Below are 23,747 nucleotides of genomic sequence, written 5' to 3'. Positions count from 1 at the left end.
TTAATTCAGTGAGACCCATGTTCAGCTTCCAACTTGCAAAGGCATTAAGATAATAAATTTGAGTCATTTCATAACACTAACACTGTGGTAATTATACCAGCAATAGAAACTAATAGAGGAGAAAAAGGGGTAAATTACTTACAATTTTATATCTTTCCTGATAATCTGAATATTTACTGTATATGTAACATATATATGTATGTGTGTGTGTATGTATGTGTATGTGTATATATATATATATATATATATACACGCAGCTTTTACTTTAACATTTAGTTGGGGAAGAAGGGAAGAAATTCTGTGCCCCATTTCAATGTCATGATTCCCTGATCACAAAAGCGTTCACGTAGCACTTGTCTCCTTCTGCCTGAAAAATTGGGCGCTCTCTTTCAGGACCAAACGTCTAACTACACATCAAGGCCCAAGTCAAGTGATGCATCTCGGGTCAAGGCTTCCTCCTTAGGGGTCTCCCCTGCAGCTGAACTTAAGGGGGCTGCCCAGAGCTCAGTCGATCCTGCTGGATGGTGAACTCCTTGAAAACAGGGCTTGAGGCTTGTTTTGCCTGTGCAAACCCAGCTCCTTCATAACAGGCATAACATGTGGTTAATGACTAAGTGTTTGCTCAGCTGAAAAGACTACTGGATGGCATTAAATCCAAGCCAGTCTAGTAAATCCTGGTTTTAAATTAACAAGGAATCTTTTGCTGGGAAAAGAGTGTTATAATCTCACATGCATTATCCAACTATCTGTTCCATGCAGGTAGAAGTTATATCCTTCAACCCCACAAATCACAGCTAAGAGTTCAGAGTTAAATCCTTCTTCAAAATCAAATTTTGACTTCAATTTACAAAGGATGGTGGCTATCAAGAGATATTGCTTCAGAGCTCTGGGGCATCGAGTTTCCAGTCTGAATCATTTAGTTACTGCTATAAACATTTGTGAGTTATATTTAAATTATATTGGTTGTAGTGCTGAAATTAATCCTCCCTCCTCCCATCAAATCAAAACATTGGGTTTTCCCAATGGGACATTTTCTCATCCATTGTAGGGGAAAAAAAATCACAGCACAGTTGTTATGGCTGAGATTTAAAACAATCCAAAAACGTAAGTCTACTCCATGAATGACCGTTTTAACGGCAAAGAAGTCAGCAGAGGAGATAGTGTGACATTTGATTAAATGTTCACGTACTAAAGACTGCGCCCGCTAAAGCAAGGGCCAGAAGCTTTTGTTTTAATCTCCCAGCAATATTCTGTTTAGAAATATTAGAAGTATCCATCCCTATGATATAGTTATTTCCATTGCTCAAATAGAGGCCAAAGTACTACAGAGGCTACACTCCTGTTTGCATGAGACATCTTGTATAACCAGTGACTTCACAGATCTTTATCCAATCATGGACAAGTGACAGACACTGAATTCTTCATGGGTATTTACGCCAAAGAACATCATTAATTACTCATTTTTGTTATTGTTGGTGGTGTTTTCATCATAAAGTCAGATTTATTGGGGTATAATTTACATGCAGTAACTTACTCTTTTTAGGTAATAGTTCTATGAGTTTTGACCAAAACATATAGTCATGTAATTATCACCACAAGTAAGATACAGAATATATCATACATTCCAAAAAGTTCCCTATGCCCTTATAAGTCAATCTTCTCCCCCATTCCAAGCCCCAGGGAACCATCGCTCTGTTTTCTAACCCTATACTTTTGCCTTTTCCCAAATGTCACATGAATGGAATTATATAGTAAGTACCCTTCTGAGTCATACAGAATGTACCTTTTTGAGTTTGGCTTCTTTCACATAATATAAGGCATTTGAGATTCATCCAGATAGTTGTGTTTGTTCTTTGTTAGTACTGAGTCCATTGATATCCAGCTTGTTTATCCACTCACTTGTTGAAGGACGTGTGATTTTTTTCCAGTTATGGGCAGTTAGAAACAAAGCTGTTGTTGGGAATTTCCTGGTGGTTCAGTGGTTAGGACCCCGCACTTTCACTGCCGAGGACCTGGGTTCAATCCCTCATCGGGAAATTAAGTCAGCAGCGAGTCACAGCCAACATAAGTAAATAAATAAAAATTTAAAAAATAAAGTTGTTGCAAATATTAGTCTACAAGTTTTTGTGTGAACAGAGGTCATTTTTCTTGGATAAATATCTAGGAATGAAATTGCTCTCTTGTGTGCTAAGTATATATTTAACTTTGTAAAAAACTACATATTTTCCAAATTGGCTATACCATTTTACATTCCCACTAGCAATGCAAGAGAGCTCAAGTTGTTCCGTGTCTTTATCAGGTCTTGGTAATATCTATCTTTGTTTCATGTGGCTTTATTTTAAGCTATTTAAATAGGTATATAGTGGTATCTCGTGTTTTTCTCTTAACTTTTGATTTTGGGGAAAAAAAATTTTTTTTTGGCCGCGCTGCACAGCTTGTGGTTAGTTCCCCAACTAGGATTGAACCCGTGCCCTTGGCAGTGAAAGTGTGGAGTCCTAATCACCAGACCGCCAGGGAATTCCTGAAATAATTTTAGACTCACATAGAAGTTGCAAAAATAGTGGAAAGCTCCCATGTATTCCCCTTTTAGCTTACATAACCACAATATAAGTATCAAAAGCAAGAACCTGACATTGGTACAATACTGTTAACTAAACTGCAGACCATGTTCAGATTTCATTAGTTTTTACATCTACAATTCCTGTCCCTTTTTTTTTTGCATACAGTTCTATAAAATTCTATCACATGTACAGGTTTATATAAATACTACTACAATCAGGATATAGATCAATTCCATCAAAGTACATTCTATTTTGAAAAGACTTCTTCAGTTTCAAAAACATCATCTGCTGGAAGGGTCTTTGGTAAATGATGACTTTCTTCTGCCCTTTTCCCTTGACCAAATTAAAAGTTATCCAAAACTAAAAAGAAAAAAAAAAGAAACAGACTCACAGATATAGGGAATAAACTAGTGGTTACCAGTGGGGAGAGGGAAGAGGGTAGCGGTAAGATATGGGGTAGGGGATTAAGAGGTACAAACTCTTAGGTATAAAATAAGCTACAAGTATACTGTACAACACAGGGAGTATAGCCAATATTTTATAATAACTATAAATGAAGTATAATCTTTAAAATTTGTGAATCACTATATTGAACACCTGAAACTTACATAATATTGTACATCAACCATACCTCATTTTTAAAAAATGAAAAAAAAAAAGTCAGTTATCTATTCTCAGGCTGTGTTGTGCAAACCATTGCTGACAGAGAAATTCACTTTTCAGGATGGGTGTCCGTCCTTTTCCTTTTTCCTTATTATACACCAAGCCCAGTGCAGGCAATATCAATAAAAGGTTGAAGAGGAAAGCAATAGTTCTTGTCTTTAAAAGAACTTCAGAGTGAAGAGGTATTTACACACATACACAATTACAAACTGGGATAAGTACTATCCATGAATGAAAAGTAAAACGTCCACTGAAACTTAAAACATGATCTGGGGGACTTCCTAGGTGGCGCAGTGGTTAAGAATCTGCCTGCCAATGCAGGGGACACAGGTTTGATCACCGCCCCAGGAAGATCCCACATGCCGCAGAGCAACTAAGCCCGTGCGCCACAACTACTGAGCCTGCGCTTTAGAGCCCGTGAGCCACAACTATTGAGCCCATGTGCTGCAACTACTGGAGCCCACGCTCCGCAACAAGAGAAGCCACGGCAATGAGGAGCCCGCGCACCACAACGAAGAGTACCCCCCACTCACAGCAACCAAAGAAAGCCTGCACACAGCAAAAAAGACCCAATACAGCCAATTAAATAAATGAATAAATAAATTTATTAAAAAAAATTAAAAAAAACCCACGATCTGGTTTGGACTGGGAGGACCTTGTGATCTAGCCTCATCCTGAGACTCAGAATTTGAGGCCTTCCCACGGAAACGGGGCATCTAAGTATCTGACCCATTGAGCAGTGAGTATGTAACCAACAAATTCTTAAAGCAGAAGAATATAAGGAAACCCTCCAGCACCGAGAAACTCTACCAAGGACTGCTTATCTTCTTAGGTGAAAGCTTGGCCCCAAAGATACAGAGAATTGGCAACTGTCCACGTATTACTTTAGGGATATCTACAGCCCCCAAAATTTCTTTCCAACCACCTGCCACAGTGAGCCGAAGCCACCATTAGCGATCCTTTAGTTATAGAGGTGTCCCTCTGCTCTAGACTAGTCACAGTGAAATGCCATCAGGAATACGGGACATAGGAACCCCCTCCACTGGCTTCCAGCTGATGGCTGGTATGACCCTCTCCTCCTGTCCCGGGGGCCAGACTTACACACTTACACAGCTTCCAGGGCAGAGTTGCTCCCTCTCCCCTTGTGTCCTCACTGTAGCTGGTTCACGTTTTTATTAGTAGTAATCTCTGTTCCCATGTTTCTCTCCCCTTCTCTACCAACAGCACAAATAGTCCTCCTGGCATCTGCATCCCAGCTCCCATGCACACAGTAGGTGGTCAATAAGGTTTCGTGAATACTCAAGGCATGACTATCAGATTACAATGTATGAAGCAGGCCCTTGAGGAAATGGATGGGTCTTGATGCAAAAGACACCAATCGGAGGCGTGAGACAGTTGGTCCATAAGAATGATACCACAGGTAGCTAAATGTAACAGCAGGATGCTTGGGCACCTGACAGAGGGGAGAGCAGGACAAAAGGAGATGTGTGAGGGAGTAAGAAATAAGACGTGCCCGCACATGATGAAGCTCAGGACCAGCCCAGCGTGACACCTGCAGGGAAACTGGCAGCTAGAGTGTGGTAGAGAGGAGGAAGGGAGAGGGCAGGCTCTGTCTCCATGACTTCGTTTCTAAGGGCATTTGCCATGAGCTGGGCTGGAGGAGGCCAGGAATTCAAAAACAAGTAAGCATGTGCAACAGCTGCTGTGGGAGTCAGCCAGGAAATCAGCAAGAAATGAGAGCGAGAGAATAAAAAATTCCCAAAAGCAGCTAGTTTGTAGTAAGTACTTCTGCCTCTTTCCAGACAGACTCTAATCTTTTCCTTAAAGTCACGCATGGCTTCCAAAACACGCTGGTGCCCTCTGTGCAAGAGGCAGTGACCTGTGTTTGAAGGCCTGGGAGGGCTGGCTACAATCCTGAAATGCCTCCTGAGCCAGGCACAAGGGAAGGAAGTCCCCAGCCCACTAAAGAGCTGATGAAAAAATACAATAAGGCACTGCTCTTGGCCCTGCACTGGTGGAGCCTCTTACACAGAGAAATTGTTTACATTCAGTGACTAGTAAATGCAGGAACTGCCAAATCAAAACACTCATTCTTTTGCAATCTTAAAACAATTGTTTTGCCCTTATTTTAAAGTATCAGAAAAATATTTCAGTCCATGTTTCTAAAACCACTAGCTGCTGCAATAAATGACCACATGGCTTTTAACTAAGACTTTCTCTTAACCAGCACCTTGACCTCTGCCACCCTGTGGCCAACCAGGGTGATATGTGCACATGAGCACTGACCCCCTAAAGAGAGGAGGGCACCGCAGGCAGCCACCCTTCTCCAGGCCAGCCAGCTCGGAGAGCCACCAGGTGATGATGTGAAATATATTCAAAAATTAACAGGGACACCTTTCCTACCAGTTTCGCTTACAATGTCTCTACTATGCTCATATGTGGGTAATAAGTGCTACCATTACAACGCTAGTTGCTAAAAACATTGAGCTCCCCAGATACAGGGTGCTTAGGACTGGCAGGTCTCCAGTCCTGCAATTCAAGTTACAAAAAACTGCTTCCACTCTGTTTAAACCAAGGTTTCAACCCGATTCCTGGTAACACAGTACACCACAGGGCACAACAGAAACTGGCAAGGGCTGGGTGATTTTCAGGGGCCTCTGGGGGGAAAAGCAAAGTGAGTGAAGCTCCCCTTCTCAGCTCCAGTTCAGAAAGATCACCAGGCACTGCAATGACCCTCTTTGGCCCCCAGAGTACTGTCCACTGTAAAAAAAAATGCACAACCTAAAAGCTGAGAATTATGTTTTATTTGGGGACCTTACTGAGGATTATAGCTGGGGATGGCAGCCTCGCAGATAGCTCTGAGGAACGCTTCCAAAGAGGTAAGGGAGGAGCCAGAAGATACAGGCCTTTCTACTGGAAAAAAAAAAAAAGAAAAAGAAAAAGAAAAAAAAATTCCAGTTAAACATCAAAAGATTACGCTCATCACAAAAAACAGACACCTCAGGTTAATTTATGTATGGGGAAGACGCAGGAGTCTGGGCTTATTCCCAGAGATAAACCCACATACATATGGGCACCTTATCTTCGACAAAGGAGGCAAGAATATGCAATGGAGAAAAGAAAGCCTCTTCAATAAGTGGTGCTGGGAAAACCAGACAGCTGCTTGTAAAAGAATGAACTTAGAACACTCCTTATCACCATACACAAAAATAAACTCAAAATGGATCAAAGACCTAAATGTAAGGCCTGACACTATAAAACTCTTAGAGAAAAACATAGGCAGAACACTCTATAACATAAATGACAGCAAGATCTTTCTTGACCCACCTCCTAGAGTAAAGGAAATAAAAACAAAAATAAACAAATGGGACCTAATGAAACTTAAAATCTTTTACACAGCAAAGGAAACCATAAATATGACGAAAAGACAACCCTTGGAGTGGGAGAAAATATTTGCCAATAAAGCAACTGACAAAAGATTAATCTCCAAAACATATAAGCAGCTCATGCAGCTCAATATCAAAAAAACAAACAACCCAATCCAAAAATGGGTGGAAAACCTATACAGACATTTCTCCAAAGAAGACATACATGAAAAGATGCTCAACATCACTAATCATTAGAGAAATGCAAATCAAAACTGCAATGAGGTATCACCTCACACCAGTCAGATTTGTCATCATCAAAAAATCTAGGAAGAGTAAATGCTCGAGAGGCTGTGGAGAAAAGGCAACCCTCCTGCACTTTGGTGGGAATGTAAATTGGTACAGCCACTATGGAAAACAGTATGGAGGTTCCTTAAAAAAGTAAAAATAGAACTACCGTATGACCCAGCAATCCCACTCCTGGGCGTATACCCTGAGAAAACCATAATCCAAAAAGAAGCATGTACCACAATGTTCACTGCAGCACTATTTACAATAGCCAGGACATGGAAGCAACCTAAATGCCCATCAACCGATGAATGGATAAAGAAGATGTGGCACATATATACAATGGAATATTACTCAGCAATAAAAAGGAATGAAATTGAGTTATTTGTAGTGAGGTGGATGGACCTAGAGTCTATCATACAGAGTGAAGTAACTCAGAAAGAGAAGAACAATACCCCATATGCTAACACATATATATGGAATCTAAAAAAATGGTATCAATGAACTCAGTGGTAGAGGAAGAATAAAGACAAGATGCAGAGGTAGAGGATAGACTTGACATAGGGAGGTGGGGATGGAGAAGCTAGAACAAAGTGAAAGAGTAATATTGACATTTATATACTACCAAATGTAAAATAGCTAGTGGGAAGCAACTGCCTAACACAGGGAGATCAACTCGATGACTGCTGATGACCTAGAGGGGTGGGATAGGGAGGGTGGGAGGGATGCTCGGGAGGGAGGCTCAAGAGGGAGGGGATATGGGGATATATGCATAAATACAGCTGATTCGCTTTGTTGTACAGCAGAAACTGGCACAACAGTGTAAAGCTATTATACTCCAATAAAGATAAAAAAAAAAAGGTAGCCAGCTAAAGAAACCTACACTAGATTTATATTTTAGATTTAAGTGTATCACCTTGGATATTAAACATGCTATTAGCTATCTCTTAAAAAAAAAAAAAAAAGTCTGGGCTTATTGAAATCATTCCTTTGATATGCATCTTAACTGTCTAGGGCCAGTCTCCTGTTTTTCTCCATCCTGAACTCCCCTCAGGGTGCACCATGGGGGTGGCTTCAGTGACTGATGGCTTGATGACTTGGCAGCCTGTTTTTCTCCACCCTGAGTTCCCCTCAGGGTACAAGGTCTGGGCTGCTGCAGTGGCTGATGGCTTTATGGCCACAACAATCCTTTGTTTACTAAAATGGCAGGTGACATATATTTTTGTCCATAGTACCCACCCCAGTGTGGCTCCCAACCAGGTACAGGTTCTCCCCAGTGCTCCAGACTCTAAGTTTACCTTCTCTGCTTCTTCTCCACCCCCACTCCCATTCCAAACCAAAATTCCCTTCCCAATCAGTTCAATCGGGAAATAGACAATCAACCGTGTGAAAGACACAAAGGCTTCTCCCACCCCAGAGGCTGAAATAACTGTATATGGGATGCTAAAATATTTCCCAAGTCCTCATTCACCCAAAAGCTATTACAATAATTGATTTAAAGAGGAGGATACCACTAAACATGCATTAAACACGTCATCAATTAATGAGATCAGTATTAAGCTTTATATTAAGCTCAAAATTATGCCACTTAAGCCCAAACTGTTTTATTGTATTTATATACATTTTTTAAAACTATAAGCTACTTAGCACGAATATTCCTAACTGTTCTTTCACATCAGAAACTGCAACTGGGTTATTGCTCAGCAACGGATGCCGCTAGGGAGAAGCAGAACTATTCACAAAATGACCAAGAGGAAACATTACTCCCCGCGTAGTTCCGAACCTAACAAGAACAACTAGGAATCAAAGCTGGGCCGAAATCTCATTTCAAATCCAACTGTCCTCCTACCCAAGGAAAGGAAGCACAATGTTAAGTTCAAAAGACCCAAACAAGACATCAAAAAACTGCCTATGAGCACCAAACAAAAGACATTTCATATAATTGATCTACAAATGCTAAAGATGCAATTCTCTGCAGTTATGACTCCACTTCCATGCCACTGTGTTCCACCACAGGTGTTTCTAAAGGATACAGTCTAAGTGAAATGCCCATTTTTCCTAGCTAATATGAGGACAAGAAGGGAAACCAATATTTTGGCGACTGTCTACCTACCATGGGTGCCAAACTTTGATATAGTAAGAATGTGAAATTGCTACATGTCTCAATATCCATTCTCCCTTTCTTCCTTAATAACAGAACCCTCACTTTTTAAAATTGGCACCTAGAATAAGAACTGCAATTCCCAGGCTCTTTTGCAGCCAGGTGTGGCCCTGTGGCCATGTTCTAGCCCAGAAGTTCTCAAAGTGGGGTCCCCCCAAGAGGCTTATCTTTTAGGTAATCTATGAGGCCAAAACTATTTTTATAATAATATTACGATGATATTTGCCTTTTTAATGCTCTTCTAACTCTCCTTCTCTGTGAGTATTCAGGGGAGTTTTTCAGAGAGTATATGACACATGACGCCACAACAGACTGAATGCAGAAGCGGATTTGAGAATGCAGGTACTTTCTATTAAGCCAGGCATTAAAAGAGATTTATAAAAATGTATAGCAATGGTAGTCTTCTCACTAATAGCTGGAAAACAGTTATTTTCCCCCCAAAAAAGTAATTTATGCTAACCTATAGTAGTTTATTACTTTAAAATAAATTAACATTTTAAAAATTTCTCACTTTTAATTTCTAACAGAAAATATTTGCATTTAGTTTCCTATTGCTGCCATAACAAATTACTACAAACGGGTAGCTTAAAATAACACAAATTATTGCTCTGAAGGTCAGAAGTCTAAACACGGGAATTTCGGGGCTACAGTGAAGGTACTGGCATGGCTGAGTTCCTCCTGAAGCTGGGGAGAACGTGTCCCTTGCCTCTGCCAGCTTCTGGAGGCCACCTGCGCTCCTTAGCTCATGGTCCCCCCTTTCAGCAATGGCATCACGTCACCCTCTGCTTCTGTCCTCCGACTCTGACACTCCTGATGAGGCAGAAGATAGATGGGATCCAGGCTAGGCATTTACAACTAGCCTCCTGCTTATATTCCCCGAAGAAGGAGGCAGGTAGGCTCTAGGCTAGATATTTACAACCAGTCTCCTGTTTGCACTTAGAAATAGAAATAACACAGTAAATAGTCAGGCTTTGTTTCCTGAGGACAGTTTAAGATAACAGCTATAGCAGGGACAGAAAGAGGCTAAACCCTATTTGAGTAAAATATCAAGAGGTCACATATTTCCCATCCTTGGGGCAAGGGAGACATTGCACATGTGCAGAAAGGCTCCTTGGGGGTCAAAAAGGAGGGGTCACCACCCCATAATAAGTAATGCCCCCATAGGCCTCTGGGCTGGAATCTCTCTTGGAAAAAAGTTGCACACGCATGGTGGGGAGGGTCCCAAGACAGGTCAAGTGTGGAAAAAGAAACCAGATAAAAGGCACCTCTTTATTGCGCTCCTCCTCATTGGAAGGAGGCCCACACCCTTTCCTTCTGGGTGTGTATCTCTGCCTTGCTACTGTCTTAACTAAACAGTTTCTCTGTATGCTCTCCTACCTGTTGTACTGTGTCTCTAATAATAAACTCTGTACTTGTTTTACAGTTTTACAGTTTTTGCCTCCTTGAGAAATGCATTTTTCAATGGGGAGCAAGGTCCGGCTAGAGGCTAGAAGCCTCCAGCAGATAGGATTCCTAGTTTTCATCCAGGCTACCCAGGTTCAACTCGCTTCAAGCCATCGCTCACTGCTGTCTCTCCAAGATCACTCTCCAAGATCACTACCTCCCTCAAAAGAACTCTTTTGATTACACTTGAGTTGAACTGGATAATCTAGGATAATCTCCTCATCTCGAGATCCTTAATGTAATCACATATACAGTCTCTTTTGCCACGTTAAGTAACATTGCATCAGTCCTGGGAATTAGGATGTAGACATCTTTGGGGGCTGTTTCTCTGCCTGCCACAAAATGCTAGCTGTAACTCATATAAGCAAAGCTCTTTGGGGCCCTCAATCATTTTTAAGAGTATAAAGGGTCCTTACACCAAAATATTTGAGAACCATTGTTTCAGCACATGAGTAGATTAGGTGGGAAAACTAAAACACAGAAAAGCTAAGTGCTTAACCAAAGTCATACAGACTGTGAGTAAACATTCAACCTGAAGCCAGGTCGTCCAGCTACCAAAAAACCTAGTACGACTCCTTCTACGCTGTGCTTCCCACCCTGAACACCCTGACTGAGACAAAGGCAAATAAAAGTTATTTTGTGGGCATGTTTGCAGGCATCAGACAGAGGGTGTGACAAGCATTCAGATGTGAATTTGGTGAGCAATAGGGAGGGCAGGTTGGAGAAGAAGGTGTTTAAAACAAGCCTACTTCTCAAAACCTTCTTTAGAAATATACAAATTTTTTTACATCATGTGAGAAAGGAGGAAAATCCCAAGAGGTTATGGTGAGAACAGTGCACTGAAACCTGAGCAAAGAAGAAAGCAGAAGTCACCCTGGAGACACCTACAAATATCAGCAATGAAATGAATGGGGCATCTAGACCTTTAGCTTTCAGCCAGGTGGGGAAAGCCCAACCTGAAACCACGATTTCCAAAGGGAACAAAAGTGGTCCTGCGCCTGTAGCATCCTCCTGGCTCCTCGTACAAACACAAATTTCAAGAAGTAAGATCTCAAGATTCCAAGATACAATTATCAAACAAATATTAGCACATAATTAAAATTCACCGTGCACACTAGAAAACAAGCCACAGACACAGATTTAGATCACCAAAGATTTCAGATACTGGCATTATTAAATACAGAATATGAAATAGCTCAGTTTGGTGTTATTTAAAGAGATTAAAGATGGAATAAAAAGAAAATGAGCAAGCAAAAAGACACCATCAAAAATGTTCACATAGATTTGAAGCAGAAAAAGAACTTTTAGAAATGAAGGAATATAATCATTTAAATTAAAAACTCAAGGGATGAGTTAAGTAAGATTCAACACAGCCAAAGAGAGAATTACCGGACTGAATACTAAATCTTAAGAAATTACCCAAATTAAGCAGAGAAAGACAAGGAAGAAAATATCAAATATGAATTAAAAGACATGAAGAATGAAAAGAGAAATTCTAATATCTAATATCTACTTATACAAAACCAGAAAGAGGCAATAGAGAAAATGTAAGAGAGACAGTATGCAAAGCATTAATAGCTGAGAAATTTTCAGAGCTGATGAATGATATGAATTCACAGATACCTAAAACACAACAAATATAAACAGGAAGCTGTACATAGACATGTTGTAGTGAAACTGCAGGACTCCAATGACAAACAGTCTCAAAATCAGCCAAATCATCTACTGAAGAATGGCAAATGAAAGACTAACAGATTTAATAGCAAAACTGAAAGCCATAAGATGATGGAATGGTGTATTATACACTCACAATGCTGCGAGGAAAATAACTGTCAACTATGAATTTTGAGAGTGAAATAAAGACATTCTAACATAAATCAAAACTGAGAGAAGTTACCACCAAAAGATTTTAAGGAAAGGAAATTCTAAAGAAGGCAAATCTCATCAAAGAAAAGGCAAAGAATAGAAGAAGGGAAGGGAAGCAAGATACAATAATCACAGAGATAAAATTAAATAAATACTATCTCTAAATAACAACAATTGTCTAATTTGTATGGAAACATATAACAGAACTGACTGAAAAGAACACATAAGTACAGAAGAAGATAGTCTCCATTAGGTATCTTATGAGTTTTATATTATTCTGGAAAGGGTAAGAGTACCTTAACTACTGACTGAATTTCAAACTATTAAGTGTACACAGTGTACTTTCAGGGTAATCATTAGAAGAATAGAAATAAAATGCATAATTTCCAAACGAGCAGAGAAAAGAATACTGAATGAGAACACAAATCAACAAAAACTTCAATCAAAAAGAATGAAGATTAGCAATAAAACTGCAACATAGTTAAGACTGTTAGACTATATTTCAAAACCCCCCCCAAAAAAAACAAAAAACCCAAAAAACCCAAATAACCAAAAACAGAAACAAACAAAACTGCACTAGCCATGCAAGAAAAGACTGAACATTTTCTCTACATTAAAGTCATAAACTCTGTTCTTCAAAGGGCACTTAAAAAAAAAAGATGCTCAATCTCACCATTAATTAGGAAAATGCAAATTAAGACCACAACGATATATTATTTTATACCACTAGAATGGTAACAAAATACGAAATGTTGGAAGGAAATGAAGCAACAGATAAACTATGATAGATTTTCAGAATAGAATTTTACTTAACAATAAAAATTAATTTACTACCATTACATGCAACAAGTGAATCTTAACAATTCAACTGAATTAAAAAAAATGAAAGCTTCAGAATATGACATGAAATATACCATTCTTATCCAGCTTAAAAACAAACAAAACTAGGTAATATATTGTTTGGATATATATGGACATAGTAATCATGTTTCAGAATGGAAATCAACTATCGACACTAAGAGCACTGTTTAGTTCAGCTGACTTCTACTTTTGGTAGCAAGAGTTTCTCAATGAAGTTTTCAGGTTTATGTTCTAGGACAAGGCAAGCTCTTAATCTCATCTCAATTGATTCCCTGAGAAGCACTGGCCTAGACTCTTCAACTCCAGAGAAGGGGCAGACCTGGCAACTGTAATTTTCTCAGATAAGTAGTCTCAATCAAAAGCAATTCCAGATTAAGGAAAATGACTCCCCCAGGCCTCCCTGTAGCCTTCCTCCCTGGTTTATGTAACTTTAGATCCCGCAACACCCTTTTCTGTCATTTCCAGTGACTTAGGCAACTCTGTTTCCTGTGCTCTTTGTTTTACCCATTTCTCCCACCCTGGCCTATGTTGCCTTCCTTCTCCAGTGAGGAAGCTGGCCTCTTCAATCCTTTCATCTTCCTTCCCCAAACCACATTGGCCATTCGTTGGCTGATTTTGACCTGGGACACAATGAAGACCTGAAAGATCTCTCCATCCCTCAGAGCCTCACACACAATCTCAGAACAAAGCAGGAGAGATTCTGAGGAACTTCAGATCCATGAGATGTTGAAGAATGGATAAAACACTGAGTTTGACTTACTTGTTCTCTCTGCTATCTCCTACTTTGCTGCTCTTGAAATTCAGAAAATCCACAACCCCTTCAGTCACTGCAGCTTTGCCTGGAATAATAAGGGCAGGAAATTAGAAAGGAGGCAACCAGAAGGAACCGAGGGTCCAAGGGGAAAAAAAACTCTCTTGTATAATCAATCTTGACATTTAAAAGGAAAAAAGGCCCCCTGAGTTAAGGAAAGTCTCTATCTTGGTCTAAGCCAATTTTCATCTTTAACTAAAACTATTAAAGTAATTTAATGTTTATAGAAGAAATCATTATATTTACAAAGAGCTTTCACATGCATTTTCTCATTTGAGCTGTAAGATATTGAGACTAGGCAACTATTATCTTAAAATGCAGCAGCCAAATTTCCCAAAGGTTAGGGAACTTCCCTATGACCATTCAGCTAGAAAGCATCAGAGGAGGAATTCGAACAACTCCTATGACTCTTCATTCCAAACTCTTCCAAGGCACCAAATGATAATAATGGTTTCAATTTGAAAAGCAGTATTATTATTTCTTCTTCTACTAGGTATACTTTCTTAGCCAATAGACATAGAAATGGTTTTGCCTGCTGAGTGACAAAGACACTGCCATAGGAATAAATATTTATTTATCAGAGACAACCCTAAGGGTAGAAAATCCATACCAAGAGAGTTAAGAAACACATGTATCTTTTCCACATACCCTCCTTTTCTCTTTAAGTCATAATTTCTGGGCTTTGTTTCTCTCTCTCTCTTTTTTGGAAATAATTTCAAGTTTAGAGAAAAGTTGTAGAATAATAATAGCACAGCGAATGCCAATGTACTCTTTACCCGTATCCACCTACTACTGACATTTAACGTATATACTTAATCATTCACTCTCTCTCTACAGACACACACATTTACTCAACATTTTTGGGGGGGGGGGACTTCCCTGGTGGCACAGAGGTTGAGAATCTGCCTGCCAATGCAAGGGACACGGATTCAATCCCTGGTCCAAGAAGATCCCACATGCGGTGGAGCAACTAAGCCCGGGTGCCACAACTACTGAGCCCTCATGCCACAACTACTGAGCCTGTGTGCTGCAACTAATGAAACCCACACACCTAGAGCCCCGTGCTCCACAATAAGAGAAGCCACTGCAATGAGAATCCCTCGCACTGTGATAAAGAGTAGCCCCCGCTCACTGCAACTAGAGAAAGCCCAAGTGCAGCAATGAATACTCAATGCAGCCAAAAAATAAAGAAATAATGTTTTTAAAGAAATTTGTTTTTTAAGCTTTGTTTTTTTTTGGCCATGCAGCACGTGGGATCCTACTTCCCTGACTAGGGATTAAACCTGTGCCCCCTGCAGTGGAAGCACAAAGTCTTAACCACTGGACCACCAGGGAAGTCCCTCACTCAACATTTTTTTGCTTCTGAGCCACGTGGAGATACATTCCATATATCATGGCTATAAATACTTCAGAATTTATTTCTTAAGAATTTATTTCTTAAGAATAACAACAATCATGTTGTTATTGATCTTGGTAAATTTAATATTGATACAATACTTTACTTGACTGCCATATTCAATTAACCCAATAATGCACTTTATAACATTTCTTTTTCCTCCAATTCAGGATTCAGTCCAGGGTAAGGTATTAAATTTAGCTGCCATTGATCTGAGACACACAGCTCTTTTTTATCTTTTATGATACTGACACTTTAGAATATAGTCCTCCCCTTCAGTTATATTAATAAAACATTTCCATTTTGACTTGTCTGACATTTCCTCATGATTCAATTCAGCCTATGCATTATCAACCAGAAAACTAGAGAGGTGAAGTTTTCTTCTCCTCGTGTCATAGCTGAGGGCACGTGAAGTCTATGCGCCCCTCCCTGGCGCTATAAATTTTGATCGCCCAGCCAAGGTGTTGTCCAATTTCTCCCAAGAAAAATTATTTTTTTTCCCTTGCAACTAATAAGTAATCTGTAGGGAGACACTTTAAGACTATGCAAATATCCTGTCCCTCATAAAATTTCCTCTTAGATTTAGCATACAATGGTGACCCTTGCCTATTTTGAACTTTACTACAATGGCTGCAACAAGCTAATTGTTTCAACTCCAGCACTCCCTCCACATTACCGCCCAGGACTCAGCAAGCAGTCTACTGAGTTCGTCTATTTGTCAATTTATGACCAGTAAGGATACATGAAGTCCTACTTTTTCAACAGTTTATAATTTATCACTGTACTTAATTATTTTGGTGCTCAAACTGTCTCAATTTAGCCAGTGGGCAACCTATTTTTTTTCATTTTCCTACTTTTATTTCCTTACTTTCTGACATTAAAGGAAAAGTTTTAGGCTCATCTTGTACTCACCCTGTCTCTGCCCTAGGTGCAGACATTTCTCCAAACACCTGGGTCCTTTCAGTGGAGAATGGTGTTATAGAGACCAAAATCGAGTATAACACTATTTGAAAGGCACTGTCTATTTCTACTGATGACTTTTCATTTTAAATGAGTCACATTTTCCTGCTTCTGTGCATGCTTTTCTGTTATCAAGTGAACAACTGGAAGGTGTTCAGTTTGGTTCTGATGACAACTAAATTACTGGCCGATCCTCTCAATTCTGTCAGGCTTGGTTTCGTAATTGGTTAAGACAAGTCTATTTGAGATATGTCCTTAGTTCTTTAATCCTAAGACATGGTCTTTCTGGTGTCTCAGTGGAATGGTAAAGGTGCTCAGCGAGGTCCCTCCACCCTGGCTAGCCCAGAACTCCATTTCTCTCCATACTGCATGATCCCTGCTGTGGCCATTCTCTTCCCTGCCTGGGAGCAGCTGCTCTCTGCTAGGTCTCACCCTGTATGGATACACATCTCAGCTTCTGGGTTCCCCTCTCATAATTCTCTCCTCCCCAGTAGCCTGCCATACAAATTCCAGCCTCTTCAGCAGCCCTGAACTCTGGAGACCACCATGCTGTAATAGGCTCCCCCTCCTGGTACCCAGGGCAGGGAACACAGAGAACAGGGAACAAGCTCCCGTAGAAAACTAGGGCAAATGCGGATCTCACCTCATGCGACTCTCTTCTCTCAAGGATCAAAGTCCTGGCTGCCTGTTTCCCTGTGACTGACAGTAACTGGCTCGTGTGCTGCCCAGTTTTCTAGTTTATCAGAGGAGGGTAAGTCCAGCACCAGCTACCTCTCTATTTCTCTTGATGCCTTCAACACTAAGTGATGCTTGAGGGACACAGGGCTGCTCCATTGGGAAGAGTTAAGAATCAAACACTTGGAGCATATAACAAATGCTCTTTACTTAAACATTTCAAAGAAACTCTCTTTCTAACAATCTGTTTCTTAGAAACGTATGTGTTTACTTTTATTGCAGCACTGTGGCAAGAAAAACTCTCTCTAGCAGTCAGGCAATTCTAAATAAAACGACAGGAAAATGTCTCTGTTCCTTCCAGAAAGCTGATACTCACTTCAGCTAGCCAGCTGGCTATCACTCTGACATACATTTCTCTTTATTTCCATAACTCTTCCTCCAAATGGAATAATAAAACACTATATAGTCTAGCCAAAGGTTAGTTGCTATTCTTTATCTTTCTTGTTTATGTGCATGTACTGAGGGGTGGGGAGAAGATTCCTTTTCATATAAATCATTTTATGGCATACTTCCATTTCCACTTCTAACCACTGGTGAGAAAATAATCAGAAAAAAAAATTGTCCAAAAGAAAACCCCAGATACAAAGTTAATCAAAAGGAAATTGGCAAACAAGAATAATATTTTCACCTCACATACTGTGAGAAATGAGGAGTTTGCCATCACAGGAAAATGGAGAATAGGTCTTCCCCGGCACAAGCCAGCAGATTTGTACCCACCCAGCGCACGCGTGGGCGCGCGCGCGCGCGCACACACACACACATGCACGTGCACATACATGCAGCTTTCCACACAGTGTGCCAGGCAGAATGTGGGACGACCTCTTTCCACTTCTTGAGCATATTTTTTCCATATCGAATATGCACATTGCAGCCCATCTAATTCATTTTCCCTAAAGGAAATGGTACATGGAAGTTATACCTCTCTTCGGTTTTACTTCAGGCCCCTAGAACTTGAAGGCAAGCATCTGATGTACACGCTGTGTTTATCTGACCATTTGCCGACCTCATTGTCCAGGCACTTCCCATCCTCAAGGGACTCTTACACCAGGCTTCTCAGCTCTCAGCATCTCCGTGTGGACCCTATTGAACTCTGTTTCCTCAAGTCAGGGTGTGTCCAGCACTGTAATCAAGTACGAATTCTCCTGTGGTTCCCCTTTCCCAGGGATACAGTCAGAGCCCCTGGGCTTCACAAAGCAAGACCTCTGTGATCTGCTCCCTGCTCCGCCTTCCCCTTCACCCCTCCACACGTTATGCCCTGTCACTAATGAAAACCCTGGAGCTGTGTCCCCTTCGTGAAAGACCCCTTCCTCCCTTTCTTCTCTTGACTAAATCACTGAGGCTTCACAACCCCTGGAAAATACGTCCTGATCACCATTCAAAGCTGGGTTAGTGCTTCAACCTTAGTATCCTCACAGCACCTGTGCTTTACAATGCTAACAATGTCTACTGAGTGCTTCCAATGTGCTAAGCACTGGGGGCACTTAGCACGCACTCTCATTGAGTGCTCACACCAACGTTGCATGGTAGGAGCTGTTATCAGTCTACCCTGCAGATGAGCAAGCGGACAGAGAGGGTCAGCAGCCTGCCCCATGCCACACAGCTGGTGAGGGGAGGAGCCAGAGAGCTTAAACAGTACTTAACACATTGAACTGAAAAACTGACAGTATAACTGGTGTTTCCAGGGAAAGGCCCAGAAGGGCAACAGATGATGACCCTGTGACAACATTAAAAGGGTGAGAATAAGGGGTGAAAAACTCATCAGAATTCTTCAGAAGAGGATGCCATAATGATACTCATAAACTAACATCAACTGTGATACTCATAATAAAGAATAAAATATTTCATCAAGACCGGGGACCAGCAATCTCTAAAAATCCATGAATATACACATGGCTCAAGCAAAAAGTGTTGAAAACTAGTGGGGAAAATGGGAAAGGATGTTCTCACTAGAAACAAACAGAAAAAGGAACTTCCTCGTGGTCCAGTGGTTAGGACTCTTCGCTTCCACTGCAGGAGCATGGGTTCAATCTCTGGTTGGGGAACTAAGACCCCACATGCTGCAAGGCACAGCCAAAAAATAAATCAATAAAAATAAACAAACAAAAAAGTATTAGATCAACGATTTTTTATTGTTTTTTAAGCTCTTTATTGGAATATAATTGCTTTACACTATTGTGCCCGTTTCTGCTGTACAACAAAGTGAATCAGCTGTATTTATACATATATCCCCATATCCCCTCCCTCCCACGACTCCTTCCCACCTTCCCTACCCCAAGCCCTCTAAGTCATCACCCACCGAGTTAGATAAAAGATTAAAAGGACTTCTCAGAGGGAAGAATCTGGAATATCTGTATAATTAAATCAATTCTATTCTCAAGAAGCTCACATATTGCACAACCAGTAGGATCGATGCTTCACTGGGGGTAAGATGTTAGCTTGCACACAAATTGAATAAGTGAAGACTAGGAAACAGGCAAAAATCCTGTTGTAGCGCACTGGGGCCCTGCATGTCACTGATCCAGTATGTTCATTCCTGGTCCCAGATTGTGGAGCTGGGGACCTAACGGAGGAGGCATGAACAGGACTCCCAAATGGCACAGTGTAAAGCAGAGAGGCTGTTTCAGTACCTGGCATCGCCTCACACAGGAGAGGCGTCTTCACGTGGCAGACCCTGACCATGAAGGAGGATGTATGACCTCAGGTCATAATAAATATTGGTCAGGGTCAGAGTGACCAAATGCTGGGCTCTACACTTCTGGGGAAAACTGAAAAAACAGAACAAAACGAAACAAAACAGAAAAGGACCACAAGTAGATGAAATCCACAGAGATGAAAAGTATGAAACCCACAGGGAAAGTTTACCCTAGGAAAGAGAAAACAAGGAAAACACCACCATTTGACATCATTTTAAGCATCACCCTGCTGAGAGCCATGGACAGAATTTTTCCATTTCCACCAAAGATAGCATAGAGAAAATAGTTTTAACCTGAAGTATGAAAATTTTAGCTTCAATATGAAGACTTTCCTAAAAGCCAGAATTTTTAACAAAGGAATATGTAGCTTCTATAACCATGACATGCCTGCCGTGATTATTACCAGTGTTTGGTGCTCTCATATTTGTATTCAAGCAGTATTGGTATTCATGATTCTGCCTCAGAGAAGTTACAATTAGAACACATAACACAACTGTCAACTGAGTGCTTTATTATAGGCTAAAGGTTGCTCAGGGAGACCTGAGACAGAAGCTCAGCTCTGCTTGTGCTGTGGGCTTCACAGTCTCCCCTAATTCAAAGTCCAACCTCTTAACCACAGGGATAAGACCAATGTACCTGAAACTTACTATTTGTAAAATGGCATAATACCTGCTTCATGAGGCTCTTGGAAAGACTCAGTAAGTTAGTCATAAAATATTTAGCCTGTGCCTACCCCACAGTAAACACTTAATATATGTTAGCTATTATGATTGACAAACAATTTTAACCTTGCCTGGGTCAACGTCTTCTAATTATTCAGTCTGTTTTAAGCACTCTAAGCGACGTGTGTGTGTGTGTGTGTGTGTGTGTGTGTGTACTTATTTAATCCTCACAACAACCCTTTAAATACTATTTATTATCCCAAATTTATGGATGAGAAACTCAGGCACAGGGAAAAGTAACTTGCTCTAGCTTACACGGCTTGTAATTGACAGAGCTGGGATTCAATTCCAGGCTGCCTAATTTCAGAGTCTCAGATTCTTAACCACTGCCTCCTCCGAGACGTGACCACTAAGATCTAGAGTGAGGACAGACTATAGTGAGGGCCTGGGAGGGACACAAATAAAGTGCAGTGCTCATGAGTGAGCTGTGCTATCTTTACACCTACCACAGAGCACAAGTCCTTTAACTACAGCATGATGTGTTCAAGCACATGGACCACCCCAGACTAAAAGCCATCTGCACAGCGCTGGTGTCTGCCACTCTGAAGGGCCCTCTCCTCAGTGATTTAACACATGCTAAAGGGAAAGAGGGGCACTCAGAATCTAGGCTTAGAAGTCAGGCACGCCTGGGTTTCAATCCCGGGTCCTCCAATACCGCCTTGAACAAATTACTTGACCTTTCTCTGCGCTTCAGTGTCTTCACTGTAAGGAGTAAATGAGATAATTTACATAAAGAACTTCATTCCAGTGCTTGGCACTAAGGACTATATAAGCAAAATAATAATATTAATTAATTAATTAATTGCTGGTTTGCTTCAAGACTCAGTCCTAAGCCATATGGAAAAACCACAAGTAGACAATACCAGTTTATAGACCAAGAAGAATTCAATCTTTAGTATCTGAAATACACTGTGGATTCATTATTAATAAATGTGAACTGCTGTAACTTAAAAATATTATAAATCTGTGTTTCTAAATGCTAGGAAATAAAAAAGTCTTCCATTTGAAGAGATAAGAGAGGCTGTTGTGTACTACGGGCCAACTCTGTTCTTAGTCCCGTAACAGTCACTTCACGGATGTTACTCAGTCTTCAAAACCACTCAGAGGTTCACCAAATGATCCGGATTTTACACATGAGGATTCTGAGCCTCTCAGAGGCTAAGTGATGGGCTCCACAATAAGCAGCGGAGACTGTTGCTAAAAATTAGAAGCCTCGCCAGTGAGGCAAGCAGGAACATAATCTCAGCATCAGGCAGTCACTCCACAGAGCATTTCTTTGGGCACCCCTCGGAATTTCACTGGGCAACATTCCATGGAATCCAACTCTCATCCCCAAGGGTGTGTTCTGTGCTTTAAAGAAGCCCAAATCACTGAAAGGTCAGGATATGTCACCCGTCAAAGTGACATACTACTACAGATCTCATTCTATCACCCCATTTAGTCATAAGGGCCCTTGGGAGCACTATCAGAGGGGGTGATTTACAAGTTGCTACGGCTCTCCAACAGGGACCAGAGTTCCACAAGGACAAACTGGGTTCTAGAGCTGGGACACCGTGAAAATGAATGTCGGCGGCACAGCACAAAATACGTGTCTGAGGTGAGACTAAAGAAGGAAAAGGTATATTGAAATATCCTTTTCCCATTTTGTTTACAGCAGAGGATCCTTATCACTCATCATGATATAGTGACTCTCAAACTTCCTAATTTGTGGTTTTCTACGTATCAGTTCACCCGCAAGAGAAAAAAAAGAAGGCAGCAGAACGTTCACCGTATAAATTCTAAGACTTGAGTCTGCTTCCAATACTTCCAGAATACGAACTCCATCCTTGACGGCAGGGTCCACATTTTGGTCGCCACTGTATCCTCAGCACAATACACGGATAAGTATACCACAGGCCTTCCATAAATATGGTGATGTTCATGCCTAGAACAATACAAAAACGTAGGAGAAGGAATTCCTGGGCGGTTCAGTGGTTAGGACTCCACGCTTTCACTGCCAAGGGCCCAGGTTCAATCCCTGGTCCGGGAAAAAGATCCCACAAACCATGCTGCAGCCAAAACAAAACTTAGGGGAGAAAAGGTGAGAAGGGCTGCCTGAGGAAGGATCACTTAGCCCATTCACGCAGGCCTCAGCACCAAAATGCTGCTTGCAACTGAATGATTTTAACAAATGTGGGATCTCAGGAGATCAGATTTTTCTGATTTTTTTTTTTTTTTGGAAGGAACACATATTACACTTGAGGGGCAAAAAATGCCTCCCAACCTCTCTTGACTATTCAAAATATTTGCCAATATTTTGAAATACTAACTGGCCTAAAATATGCCTTCTAATCTGCTATTTCAGAAATATGAATCATATATGTGAAAATTTTACTGCTAGCATTGTGCTAGATACAGCCAACACAAAGAAGAACAAGGCTGGGCCAACTAGAGTTTAATAGAGATACAGACTGTAAACAAATAATTACAATACCATACAATTAGAGCTTTTGGCAAAGGGAGCTGAGTGCGGAAGGGTGCAGAGGAGGGCATGACTAAGCCTGCTGTGCGTTTCAATCCCACACATGAGGAAGGATCTGTCTCTTCCCAATGTCCTTTGCAATCTTCTTGTCCAATCCTCATTATTTTCTTGAAAGCAGTAAAGCAGCACAGTCCATCCATATACGAGGGTGAGCCAAAAATTATCCGCACTCTGGTTGTATTAAAGCTTCTGTTGGCCACACTGTCTTATCAGTGCTTTCCGTTCAAGGCTACTGTCTCCCCAGTCACTGCTGTGCAAGTGTGAAAATGTTACATCAGTTCATTTGTAACTGCGGTGCAAGCAAAAATGGATGCCCCACTTGTAATTTGCACAAAAGAAGAGCAGCGTGCAGTGAATTGTTTTTTGTGGTCTGAGGGTGTACCTGGTGCCATTTGCCATTATGTATCGAAGACTGTGTGCACAGTATAGAAAAAGTATTTTGTCCCAAAGAAGTGTGTATGAATGGATAGAGAAGTTCAAGGGAGGTCGCACAAGTGTTAGCCATCAAGAAGGAGCTGGATTCACTTCTGATGAAGAAATGAAGACTGGTGTATTCATGGCTCTAGGCTCAGCCTAAAACATTTTTCAATGAGGGAATATGAAAGCTTGTTGACAAATGGACAAAGTTTATTGAAAAGCAAGGAGATTATGTCGAAAAATGATGTATTTGTCTTTTCTAAAAGTTAATTAAAATAAATTCT

General features: G+C 40.8%; 1 protein-coding gene across 7 annotated transcripts in view; it reads right to left on the bottom strand.

Annotated features, from left to right (window-relative positions):
- SGMS1 (sphingomyelin synthase 1) overlaps positions 1-23,747 on the bottom strand; it is a 276,032-nt gene that overhangs the window by 164,827 nt on the left and 87,458 nt on the right. For 4 of the 7 annotated variants that reach the window (XM_057734305.1, XM_057734307.1, XM_057734303.1 and 1 more), the window contains exons 1-2: positions 22,294-22,325; positions 13,969-14,047 (exon numbers count right to left, since the gene is read on the bottom strand). The gene's annotated coding sequence lies outside the window, so the exon portion shown is untranslated. Of the gene's footprint in view, positions 1-13,968; positions 14,048-22,293; positions 22,326-23,747 lie in introns of those variants that run through there. The other 3 variants (XM_057734308.1, XM_057734304.1, XM_057734309.1) reach the window with 1 other exon arrangement.

Source organism: Hippopotamus amphibius, chromosome 5, assembly GCF_030028045.1.
Source record: "Hippopotamus amphibius kiboko isolate mHipAmp2 chromosome 5, mHipAmp2.hap2, whole genome shotgun sequence".
Lineage (NCBI taxonomy): Eukaryota > Metazoa > Chordata > Mammalia > Artiodactyla > Hippopotamidae > Hippopotamus > Hippopotamus amphibius.
Note: the sequence above shows the minus strand (reverse complement) of the source record. Positions and strands in the feature narration are given on the sequence as shown.